A 12,621-nucleotide genomic window follows, 5' to 3' on the forward strand; every position below is an offset into this window, starting at 1 on the left:
ATACGTTATATACACACACATATATATATATATGTTAATGCAGCATTCAAAGAAAGATGTGCGCGGGTGCACGACATCGACGACGCTGTCGAAGTTCGCAGCAACGGTGGCAGGTGGCGCACACGATCCCATCACTAGCACTAACGCTTCGCTGAGCCGCCACTGCACGGAAATTTCGCGCTTGACGACGCTAATACTGCTGACGACGGCCGAGTTTTCGATACCCTTTTTCATGCAGCTTCCTGCGTGATCGTCCAAAGCGTCCTTGTTGGCGACCAGGCGCTGCCTCAATGGAAAAAAATCCAACTGCCAATTACTTCGGTTGGCGTTGTCAGCGTGGATGTTGGTGCTGGTTGTTCTATTTGTTATTGTTACATAGTTAGTTTGCTCGTAGGTCCTACGCAGGGTAGCTCGAGCAGGACAAGGACGATATCTGTACGTATGTGTCGAAGTGTTCGTGCAGGCAAAAGCAAGTGAATGAGCGTGAATCTGAAGGGAGAACGCATGCGGATAGAGAGGAACAGCTGTCGTTTCAGTCGTTTGATGAGCAACTGAATAGACACCACTATGCTGTTATTGTTAAAGGTCACACGAAAAACACACAGCGTTGTAAATATGTATGTTTGTACATTTGTTTATAGGGAGGATATTTCGTTGACAAGGTGGAACTGGGTTCTGACCGAGCCTCGAAGATCGCCAGAAATCGATTTGGTTAAATAGGCATTTTGGAAAAGGGACGCTTGTTGAGGGCGTACGAACAGCACGATGTTACACATGTGACGACAATTGCGGTACGAGCGCTTGCGGTAGCCGCGATAAGAAGCGTTTATCATGTAGCCTCCCTTTTATTCTACTGTTTGTTATTGCAGATCGACCAAGTGCTCTTTATCTGGATTATCGAAAGCCAACGATAAACTAGCGCTGATAACGCTAGTAACACTAATCATCGAATATCAGTTAAATAAAATGATGACAAAGTCGTCATTTTATGAGCGTGTCATGTGGTTTAAACGTAATACGTTAGGTTGATGCTCCCTACAACTTTTAGCGAAATTCTCAATGAAAGAGTCCTCTACGAATCGAACAATCCAGCTTATCAATGCTTTAGTTGGTAATTTCGAAGAGTCAGTAATTAAGAATACATGGTAAGAAGCAGACCAAGGCCATATATAAGTCTTATCCCGATCTAGCCTATCGTTAACAGACTATGAGCGACTCCTGTATGTTCAAGATACCTACTCTGTAATCAACTAAACATATAGCAATATATATATATATATATATATATATATATATATATATGAATAATAATCAGAAGAGTTTGCGACGTCAAAATGGCGCAAAGACTGTGACAATTTGCCTTTAGTTAACCACCTACAACAATGCACAGGCCAAACAAGTACATTTTTCCCCGAATCGTGAATTTTGACGATTCTACGATGGTATTATAACCTATAGTGCAATGATTGCCGTTGTATAGGCGATTCTGTGGTGTTACAAACACTCTTTTTATGAAGACGCGATGAATCATAGAGCAGCCTCAATGGAAGCCACTCAAACTGATGGCAAAATCGCGCTTGGTGCCGCCGCAATAAAAGACGAAACCGGAGAGTCTCCCGTGCCGTCAACGAAGACAGAGCGCTTTTGTTCGGGTTGACGAAGATCCTTCGCGTTTTTCGGACTTGTTTGGTGTTCCTCAGTGAGCGTGTGCGTGCGTTTTTGCCGTGCAAGTAAGCGGTACGGCGAAGCGTCAGCTTGTCTGTCCGCGCAGGGTTGTCCGCCGTTTCGGTCGTGACATATCATTCCTTTTGAATCCTAACCATTTGCCAAAGTAAAGATAAAAGGAGATGGAAGAGACGTCTCATACAGAGCAGCAGCGGCAGAAGCCGTCGCGCAGAAAATCTGTACGCATCAGCGGCATGGGTCTCTCATTGCCTAGAATCTTTTCCGTTATCCTACTGGTGAGTAAGATGAACGTGTGGTGCTGTTATTATTAGTTAGCTGCCGGGGTTGGATTATACAGTAAAGGTTCACAGAATTTAACTCTTCGACAAGACTGTTCTTCGTTATGTTTCCTTTTTTCATAGGTTGATCGTATACAATTTCACCGAAACGCTTTCGTTGTCTTCACAACCCTCAGCCTGTTTTGGCGCTACGTCGTTGCTGGGTTCGTGAGAGATTTTTGGTAGCGCAATTCTTCAATAACAACAGCAACTGCTTCAGGTTATAGCTAGGACGGCCTTCGCCGGCTTCAGTATTATCCGCATTAGGACGCCGGTGTCTATCAAGCAATCAACATCACTTCATCTTCAAATTTCATTTTCATCATTTTTACTGGTTTTGTTCTTTACTAAAAAAGATGACACGATCAAAAGCCGCCTGGACAAGAGCGGCCGCCAATCCTAACCTTAATTCATGGTGTAACAACAATTTTTTCAACAATGATTACCTCTATTACTATTATAAAGGCTTATAGTACAAATGTGATAGCCTACTGGCTATATGTCCAGCGGGAACCAGTGTAAAGTATTTTACTTAACGTCGCTATACTCGCGTAATATTACGCATCTAAGCATCTACGTCCCTTAGGGTTTCTTTTCACAATGTGACAGATAGTTTGATCTGACATTTGTAATGATTAAAATAAGAAGCCGTTGGATTAAAGAATCTGATTATCACCTTATGGATTGCTCCCTATAAAAACAGGGACAAGAGGAGTATATGTACTGTCCTTTGTAGAGCACAGCGACAATAAAGTCAGTGAGCCTTCTCATGGCGACCGTACCACATACATTTTGAGTGGACCCCTAACCGTCCTCATTTAAGCAGCTGACCAACGTTGCTGCCCAAGCGACAAAATGATGAAGTAAATTACGCGCTATAAATCGCGATAAAATCAAGATGGCACTCAAATTTCTAGCGGCGTTCGTCCGTCCGTCTTCAAGCGTGAGTAAACGAAAGAGCAAATTCATTACTCATAGACGAGCAAACAAACGTCATATCGTCCAGGAAGTAGGTAAAGCTGAAAGCAGGGGAAAACCTAACACGAAATAGTGGCTCTGGGACATGTTGTAGGCAGGCACACCTGTTTGAAAACGCGGCAGTAGGAGACAGAGACTGCGCCCAAACAGACTAGACGAGCGTCCGGGAGTACCATCAACTGGAGATGTAACCTCTAAATAGCGTGGAACATATCTAGTATTTCGACACGAAATGTAAGGCCAAGACTCGTGCATTGGTTGTAAGCCTACAGGCACATACACAGATTGAAGTATGCCAGCCCCCACGGCACTCATCAACATGTCAATCTCCGTAGTATTTCGTATTTTGATCGTCAGTTACCAGTTTGTGACAATTGTACGACAACTACCTGACCACGTTAATTTTTGTTTCATAATCCTATAGAATCGCTCGTGTCTATGTACATCCATATCGTTGTATGTCGCATGTAGTTGAAGCAAGATCCACGGAAACCGATGCAAAGCGGCGACAAAGACGCTCAAGTTCAATTTCGGCTACATTTAAATGTATTCGCTGGATTTCATTGGGCCTCAGAGCCCAGAACAACAGAAGGGAATGTTCTACTTTTTGGGTTATGTACAAGAATACAGCCAGACATCGTAGACAAATAAACTACGATCATTGTAGGAGTCACGTAAAAAAAGGATAAGTAATTATTATCTCGTCCCTGCATTCTGGTCAGTCTACTTATCCGATTGTACCCCCTAGTATTTCTCGTCGTTTATTATATTTTAAAAGCAATTAAAGCTTACCAAGTACATAGTGTGGTGCGAAACGCGACAGAGAAGAGTATCAGTGAAAAAAGCTTCAAATAAAGCACCATAATACAGGTCTTGAAAGTATCTACAGTGTCAACGACTCTCTCTTTCGTTTTTATAAGCGTACGGTTATTTTACATACTAATTTAATATTTTTCCATCACCATTTTTTCCAACTTCATTGAGACGCTACTGATGTGAGGGTTTATTGACCGTTATGACGTTGAATATATTCGGAGAGATAATATACACAACAGTCCAATACTTCACAACGTTCTCTCCTGACGGTACCCAACGCGACGGTATAGAGCACGTTTCCTAGAAATTGATCTGAACGTTTCACGCGGCCGATCATTACTAGCTTAAATTCTACCCGTACTCTATCGACAATTATCCATCTTTATTTTTAGTACCGATAGAATCAAGTAGTTTCGCCTTGTAACGTGGTTTAGAGTCCTTATATTTCTTTTTTGCAATTCATTTCTTTCTTTGTGGTTCTTCCGTCAAGTGGTCCTAGTGAATGTCACATATAATTTCCGACCGATCGTGCCTCTGTGCTATACTATGCGCCGCCTCGCACGCTACGACCCACTGAGGGAAGGCTGGAATCAGGCCGAATGGTAACGTCTCTTGCCGGTAGCGCTAGGTTTGTTCCATAGATAGTTCGGTCTGATTTGTCGGTCCATCTGACTGTAAAACTATAAATTGCGACAATTCTTCTTTCACCGACGCCGTTTCGTGCTAGCTCTCCGCCGTGGCTCATCACTTCATTCGTGCCTTTTAGCCTTGTCCGGTTTCTGTCATCGTCGCAGACATCATTTGGCCTGTTCGTTTGCTTAGTGCGTTTTTCGTGTCCCTTTTGCCCCCATCTTATCTCTGTTCTTGTCGCTGTCGTTGTTGTTAGACAACATTCTGCATTATGCTTCTTCGTGTAAGTATGCGCATTTTTACTTCTGTTTGTGCATGTTTTTGAGTACGTCTACTTGTGAGTGTTTGTCCGAGGTTCGCCTGCATGCACAACAGATGACGCTGCCACGGCCGCCGCCCTAACCTTAGCTGATTCCACATTTGTTTTCACCTGTATGTGCTTTATATCTGTCAAGGAATCGACGGAACAAGTTCAACAGTGCTTTCTGATCGTTTGATAAAAATAAAACCCACACAAATTAAGGATGACTTGATGAATATGACAGAATATAATGCTTCGTCTTTTGAAGAATAAATTTAGGGCTAGCTTGTGTGCATGGTGTTTTTGCCGGACCGACCCTGTTTGGTATTATAAAATGACGATGAAGAATCTGGGTCATTTAGGATAACACTTGAAGACACTATTGGGTTGTGTACCCCTTAGATACCCCAAGTTTCCCAGTTGCGCGAGGTAACTATACACATATAAAGTCAACATGGCAACGTTTTGCATCATTAAATGTGTGTCGAAACGCTCCGTCGTTAAACCTTTTTGGGGGTATTCATTCTAGTACTTGTGCGTGTGTGCGCGTGTAGCTAGATTGACATTGTCGTGCATCTCAGAATCGTTGGGTCGCCCGGAGCTTCTCATACACATCAATTTTGTCTTTCTCAAATGATGAGAATCAAGTTTGCATTTTTCTCCGAACAATTCGACTATACCGCTCCACCCCTCAGTCGCAGTAAAAGTACCATGGAGACTATGCGTGCCTGGTCTGGCTCGCTCCTCTTCAGTCAAATACACTAAGCTTCAAAGGAAAGAAAGAAAAAACTAAGCAAGCCAAAAATTGCAAACAAATCCCAGACGAAACACCCTGCTCAGTCTGGCAAATGTTGTCATACATAGAGCAGTTCAGTCTGAGATATCTCAGGTTTGACAGAGTTCAGCTTCAGCTCCGACGGTCATATGTCTAGTTAGAGTGCGTGATGCATTTCTAGTCACCTGCCAACTAAGTGACCTTTCGTGTTCACTGCCGCCGCCGCCGTCGCCGTCGCCGTCGCCGTCGCCGTCGCCGCCGTCGTCGTCGTCGTCGTCGTCGTCGTACTGCCAAAGACAAAGCAAAAATAACGATGGCAGAAAATTAAGCGAACCAAAAGCAGACAAGTTATTGTAATTCTTCGTGATGATGATAGTAATAATAATGATGATGTGATACAATCTAAGAACGGTCGCTTCCGTACCAACAGCACTCAATGACTAATCACTAAAAAAGACTCAAATGTATCCTGTAATATTATGCATTGGACGCGAACACACACCATATTCTTTGCTCGAAAGTTCTACGCACCTTTTTTTTTTCCCCAGAAAAAAAACTCCACTACCAAAACGTAAGATTCTGTGCATTGCTGCTACAGCAAATTAAGGATCACGACACGTACCGAAAGGTTTGCCCTGAGATACCTAGAAAATCTGGACTTCGCGTTAATTCGTGTCCTTCTTCACCACACATCTTCCGACGTTTCAGAAGATGGCCGATATTGACTAAGAGGTTCCGCCTGACTTTTGATCAGCTCATACGCAAATCGTTTCGGCCGGACAAGATGCACATAATGCTATCTTTAACAGCCGGGGCTAGTAATATTGTCGACGTAATTATACGCGCTGCTTCAACTTGAAACAAATCTGGCGTTCGCCCGAATCGCCCAAGGCGTCTTCGTTCGTTTTGTCGTTAAGCAGGCGACATCGCTTGTCTTAAAGGCTTCGTTGGACCGCTTGGAATGCCTTGAGCGGCATAACCCTCCGTTAGTATTACGAATTGTACGGGGTGGGGCAGATTCCTGCAGCCTGTCTCGTTAACTTCACGCTCTAGTATGAGGATCTTGCACACGATAGCCTTTCTTGGGTAGGGCACCGCAGGTAGTATGCAGGCCGTCGAATAACGTCTCCTTACTTGAACTTGCTTAAAGAGCTTTCCGTCTTCATTGCACCCGGCCCCCGGGCGTCGACCTGCCCTGTCAGAAATTACTCGCATAAAAACAGCCCAGTGGCGAGATGACGAATCTCAAAACCCACTCCCGTTACTCGTGAAATTAATGCACAGATAACAACTATTTGATGCGTTTTAGAAAATTCTGTATCTGCTACGGGGCGGTGGATCGACGCACGCTGCACACACATCTGCTCCGAGAAAGAATATAATTATCATCAATCACAGATCAATTTAACATATAGTGTGTATGCTATTGTAACTAATAAGTGTACCTGAAACATAGGTCAATACTGGCTGTATCAAAGAGTCGAATTAAGTTCATCATGAAGCGCAAACTTTACAGTGGTGTATCAGACTGTGTAGTCCATAAATTGAGGGGTGAGTAAGAAGGATACCGCTCACAACACCTTTTTATCTACGCATTTATTCGGTAGTTCTTAAGTCTCACGGGGATTCGCGGTTTGCCCGAACGGAGCACCGATTATCGATCTGGCACGATTCGCGCACCGGGTATACGCAGGTACACATAGCAGGCGTTTGAACCCAGCATCCCAGCCAATGGTAATAGGCTACGAAATAGTAACGCACAGAGCACCCGTGTTCAGCAGTAACAGAAGGGTTGGCTGCAAGTACGACGAGGGGTCAACTCCCGACAATCAAGGGGGCAGGGGGCGAGATGGCGCCGAGCCAAAGGACTCCGGCTCTTCGTTCGCCCGAGGAAAAGGGGAGACATTTTGTTTTGTAGGTTTTTCTTGCTTGCTTTAGCTTCCACATGGTTCGTCTCAGATGGCTTCGGGTCGGTCGCAGTGCGGGGCCGCCGGTCGTCACGAAGGCGATGTGTTCGCCTGCCTGCCTGCCTGCCTGCCTGACTGCCTGGCTGTCTACCACCGCCGCTCTGGTTGAACGAGAGCACCACGGCGAGAGACAGAGGAAAATGGTGAGCACTTTGTGTGTGTGTGTGTGTGTTTGGGCCTATTCAGCTGTTCATAGACGACGACCTCTGACTTGTTTCGCACCCTGAGTTTCTGTAGTGTCTGCCGTCAGACAAGCTCGCTCGGCTTTCTCTGCCTCCTTGATGTTCGACGCCTGACATTTCGCTGGCTGGACCCGTTCGCCGCTATCCCGTGAAAGCAGGCAAACTTTCTCAAGCCACCATTGCCACTGACGCTTGGAGAGATCGGCACGGAGAGTCCGCTAGCGCTACACCACACCCATACTGCGAACAAAACAGTATCAATTGGGAACTGGGTATAGCATACGCAGCCTGTGGACGCTTTTGGCTAAGATCTGTCCATCGTGCCTAGTGGCTTGCTTATGAATCTCGGATGGGATGCAGAAGCCACGCACAACAACAACAATGACTTCTGCAGTAGACAAAGCAGCTCGATGCGCCCAGAATGGATTTCTGATCAGATCTCATAAAGCATACAGTGTTTAGGCGTAATGCATTGAAACAGAGGAAAGATTCAACCGTAGCGTTAGATTTTTTTAATACTCGAAGTGCGCGCAAATAAGAAAAACTTAACCGAAATGGCCCACATTGGTTACTGAGCTAGACAGTCGCAAGAGAGTCTCAATAGCGTTGTTATGCATTTCCAGATCGATGACAAACAACAAATAAATAAAGTATATTATCGTAATATCCATAGTGTACAATATCTGGATAGGCTATCGTAGCCCCGCAACGCCCAAGTTTCGGCGTCGGCCAATTCTAGTGTCGCGTGAACGGGATTGAGCCAACTTAGTACTATGATCACAACCACCCCTACAGACTTCACATGTTAAATCTTCCTTTTGTTCCGGCGGGCGTTGCGAACAATACTAAGCAACAAAACTACCCGGGTCCTGAACGCAGCAGCTACCGTGACAGTTGCAACGGCAACCCGCGCTCGCTCATACTAGCTACACTCTGTAACCAGCTACAAATATACATACGTTCTCCACCAGCCTACCAGATAGCTAGTAGGGTGCTAGTTGGGCCGTATAGACTCTGCCCAATCACCGCACGGCTCTGGGCAAAGCGCTGTTGTATGACAAGCCATCACAAACGGGGCGCACACGCATAGCGGGCCACACCATCAGCATTCACACAAGAAATGAAAAAAGCGAGAAAGAAATGGCAGCACACATACTGCTCCTGCTGCCGCTACCATGACTATTATAAAGATGACTACAAGTAGCGTTGCTCTTCACAAAAGATTGTTTCCCCCAAAACCAGGACCCCCCCCCCCCCACCCACCGACCGCCCGCTCGCTCGCTCGCTCGTTACCTCACTTCCCCCACCACCCTGCATTGGCTGACGACTATGCTTACTCGAAGTTCGTCAGTCCAATACGATCCGGACTGCTTTTTTTTACCAGCTTGCTAGCATCTTCTCTGCAGCCATTTGGCATCTACAACAGGATCAACAACTAAAGGATTGAATGCTGCTATCCAAACGCATAGACTACCCTTCCGCGATTCTGCTTTCCTTTTTGTCGTGCGTAGAGCCAGAGAAAGACAGGGGAACCTACACGCAGCCGCCCCCGCATCTAGTTGTCGCTACGGTCGTTCTTTTCTTTTTGGAGAACAACACTTCATCGTCGTTACCCCCGGCCTATTTGGCCTGCTTCTCCTCCCCCTCGGCTGCCGCCGCGTTTTTCCTTTGTTGCAGGATTATTATTCCGTTGTTTGTTGTTCTTGCTGGCAGGCGTCATGATGCCGCTGCAGATGCATCTGGTAAAGTAGGACACACAGGGAGAACAAGAAAATGAAAAAAAAGACAGAGTGCAGCCGGTAGCTAGCCCCACTCATGCAGAGTCCTGCAACGACGCGCCTCGTTATACCCACCACTGCCGTTGCCTCCCCACCCACTCATCGACGTAGAGAACCCACCCCACAAGACCGCCCAGGCCTCAGGCAGCGGCAGCGGGCTGCTCGCCTACAACTCCTCGGTCGTTTGGATCTTTTCGCAACAAACTTACGAGAGGCGCATACTGCATTAGGACAAGCGGTCCGTTTTTAGTCAGACCGCCTACTGGATTCGCTCCCCTCCTTTGAATCCAACTTCTGCATTTCTTGATCCTCAGCTCTCAGCTGCCTGCTAGGGTTTGTTTTTTGCATTTTTCGTCTACTGCTGTTATAATGCAAGCTAACGTGCTAAGCTGGCCATATTGCTTTTACAACGACGAGGCCAATTTTAAACCATTGCTAACCATCTTCCTGCCGCGTATATGTCGTCAACTAGACGACCCCCTTCTAAAGTTTCTTCAGACCTTCCAGCTGTCCATCGCCGTCTCTTCGCAACACGTCAGGAATCATTCCGATGTTCGCATTTCTGAGCAGTACAGCCACACAATTTAGATAAAGCGACGCGACGCTGCAGTGATAACACTATTATTCCCAATTTTGCATCGTCATCGTATATTCGCTGCTGCTATTGCTACAGCTGGTGCACAAGTAGCAGGCAGACATTAAACCTGTACCGCCTCCGTTACCACTGAAAGGCTGAACATACGCCTGGCATTTATGCGTACTGTTCTCAACCAGCGTAGATATGTATATGTTGGTGAGCGTGTGTGAGTTGGTGTATATAGAATTTTGCGTGACGCAGCAGCGGCAGCGGCGGCGGCGGCGGCGGCGGCGGCGGCGGCTGTATTCTGACAGCAGACAGCCGCGTTTAGTCAACGGTTCGTTGTTGATGGTGGTGCCGTTTAGTGCTCGCATAGGCTGCTGCGGTGGCCGTGCAACGATTTTGGCCATAACAGCCGCCGCGAGATTCAGCGACTGTGCGAAAGCAGCGGCTGCTCGAAGAGGGAGGGACCTGAATCCCATATCTGATCGGATCGGTAGGAGCGGGAGGTGTTCGAGTTGATGGGGAAAGTTGGCCGACAGCAGGAGAGTGCGTGAAGTTAGTTGGCAAAAAGAGAAAGTTGAAGGGGGACAGACGGCTGGGGACTTTGTCGGATGGCGAGGAGCAGCAGCCCGGCTCGGTTTGATTCACCGGCGGCGACAAAGACGAGGTTTAATCTAGTCTAGGCTAGCAGCCTGGATAGCTTAGGTAGAAAAGAGGCTACAGAAAGAGAGCAGAGAGTGAAAAAAGAGTTTACTGGTGAATGGTGGTGAGTGGAGCGAGGTGGAGCTCCTAGTACGGTATAGTGCGGCACAGCGTCCATTATAGTACATTGCGGTGGCTAGCACAAGCAGCACCATCGCCTCAACTACAAACGCAGACATTCAAATATGAACGAACGACCCGCCAAAAGAACGAACAGCTATTGATCTATCTGCCCGCCGTTTGAAGTTCAGTCACTCTGTGTTTCTTTCACCCGCTATCTGCCGACTTGTGAGTTCGGTGTCGTTCTGAATCGTTCGTCTGTACTAGACTATCCTAGGCGATTGTATCTATATACAAGGTAAGAGCGGTAACGGCAGCGGCAGGCGACTCAGCTGGAGATGCTAACCGTAACTTTTGAGGATCCGCGTCGAGAGGGAAGGGGTGGGGCCAACTCAAGAAGCGACGCTCACCACTACCAAGAGGACACAGCATGAACATTAGGGAGGGAAGAGGATCACCAACGACACGACCGCCGCAACGGTCAACAATCGCTATCGATGGCTACTCTTGGCGACTATGAGGGGAACCGTTATTATAAGTACGAAATCGGTAAATCCTGCGATTCAGTTCATTACTTCGCCTCGTAGCTCTCTTCTTGTTGCTGCCTTCAATAGAACCCTCTAGCGGTTACACTCGGATACTTGTAATGGCGTCCGATAGTGCGAGATGCCACGTACGATATCATACCTCATATCATTGGCATCTTTATGTAGATGCATGTTCCAAAACCCTAGTTGTTCCCGAATTCAGTGAAGGTGACCATAATCGGCACTTACATTATTATTATTATTATTTTTGTCGATGTTGTATGACGCTCATTGTGAGCCTGACTGAACATTAAAATCTTGTCTCGTACGAAATTACTATAGGATCGCAACTGATCTACAATGGACGCCTTCCTTTCGTCGCATATACTGATAGATGCTTTAGTTTTGTGAAGAGCAGGGCTTGTCAGGCGAGTCCTGATCCTACACTAATCTAGCTAATACGTTGATCTTGCTCAGTTCAGAGTACGGCTATCTAGCGATCTAAAATTTAACACATTAAGCGACCTTGAATGAATCCGAATTTCGGAATCTGCTATGGCGTCTTAGTCAGTAACATATATTTTCTCGACTCGTCGACAGATAATGAGAGGAACAAAAAAAAAACTCAGGACGAATTAGATCCGTTGGGCCGGTTCTAATCGGACGCGTAAGTGTGCGTCTGCGCGGAGATGTATTGCGTTCTGCCAACTGTTTCCGGTGCGTTATAAGGAAAGGTTTAAATCATGTGCTATGGAAAAAGTGAACGAAATTACTAATCAGATTCTTGTGTTGATCAGATGGTTAAGCACGGACACGCCTGAAGGCTAAAGTGAAGTGGAACAAGATTTGTTTACTGACTGTTTATCGTTGTTACTCCATTCGTAGTAACGTGGTGGGCACCGTCCGCTTGTTTCAATGTGGCGTCGAAAAGTTCCTGAAAAGGCCACCAGCATTCGTTTGTCCTTCCCCCACTATACGACTACAACTCGATCTGCTCCCAATGGACAACTTGCCGCCGGGCACCAAACTACCGCTAAACCGATATCGATGCCCACTGCTTAGCGAGTCTTTGGCAATGCTTGCTGCAATGGTCGAGATATATATATATATATATATATATATATATATATATATATATATAAAGAGAAAGAAAAAGAAAGTTATATATATACATACGTGTTGTACTATTGTAGTAGCGTTTTTAGTAAAACTGACGGTCGCATCTGTATGTCGATTGTCTACGCATTTGTAGGCCAATATGGCTGAAATGCTATTGCTGGCTTGCTGCTATCGCCGTTGTTGCTACTGTTACATACACTGTT

At 46.1% G+C, this 12,621-nt stretch overlaps 1 protein-coding gene across 3 annotated transcripts in view; it reads right to left on the reverse strand.

The window, feature by feature from the left end:
- Positions 1-12,621, reverse strand: part of LOC111253100 (zinc finger protein castor homolog 1-like) — a 118,051-nt gene that overhangs the window by 84,875 nt on the left and 20,555 nt on the right. For 2 of the 3 annotated variants that reach the window (XM_022812032.2, XM_086992351.1), the window contains exon 2: positions 5,689-5,790. The exons of the other annotated variant lie outside the window; for it this stretch is intronic. The gene's annotated coding sequence lies outside the window, so the exon portion shown is untranslated. The remainder of the gene's footprint in view (positions 1-5,688; positions 5,791-12,621) is intronic. 3 annotated transcript variants of the gene reach the window in all.

The sequence above is a fragment of the Varroa destructor genome, unplaced genomic scaffold, assembly GCF_002443255.2.
Source record: "Varroa destructor unplaced genomic scaffold, Vdes_3.0 BEIS01000006.1, whole genome shotgun sequence".
Classification (NCBI taxonomy): Eukaryota; Metazoa; Arthropoda; class Arachnida; order Mesostigmata; family Varroidae; genus Varroa; species Varroa destructor.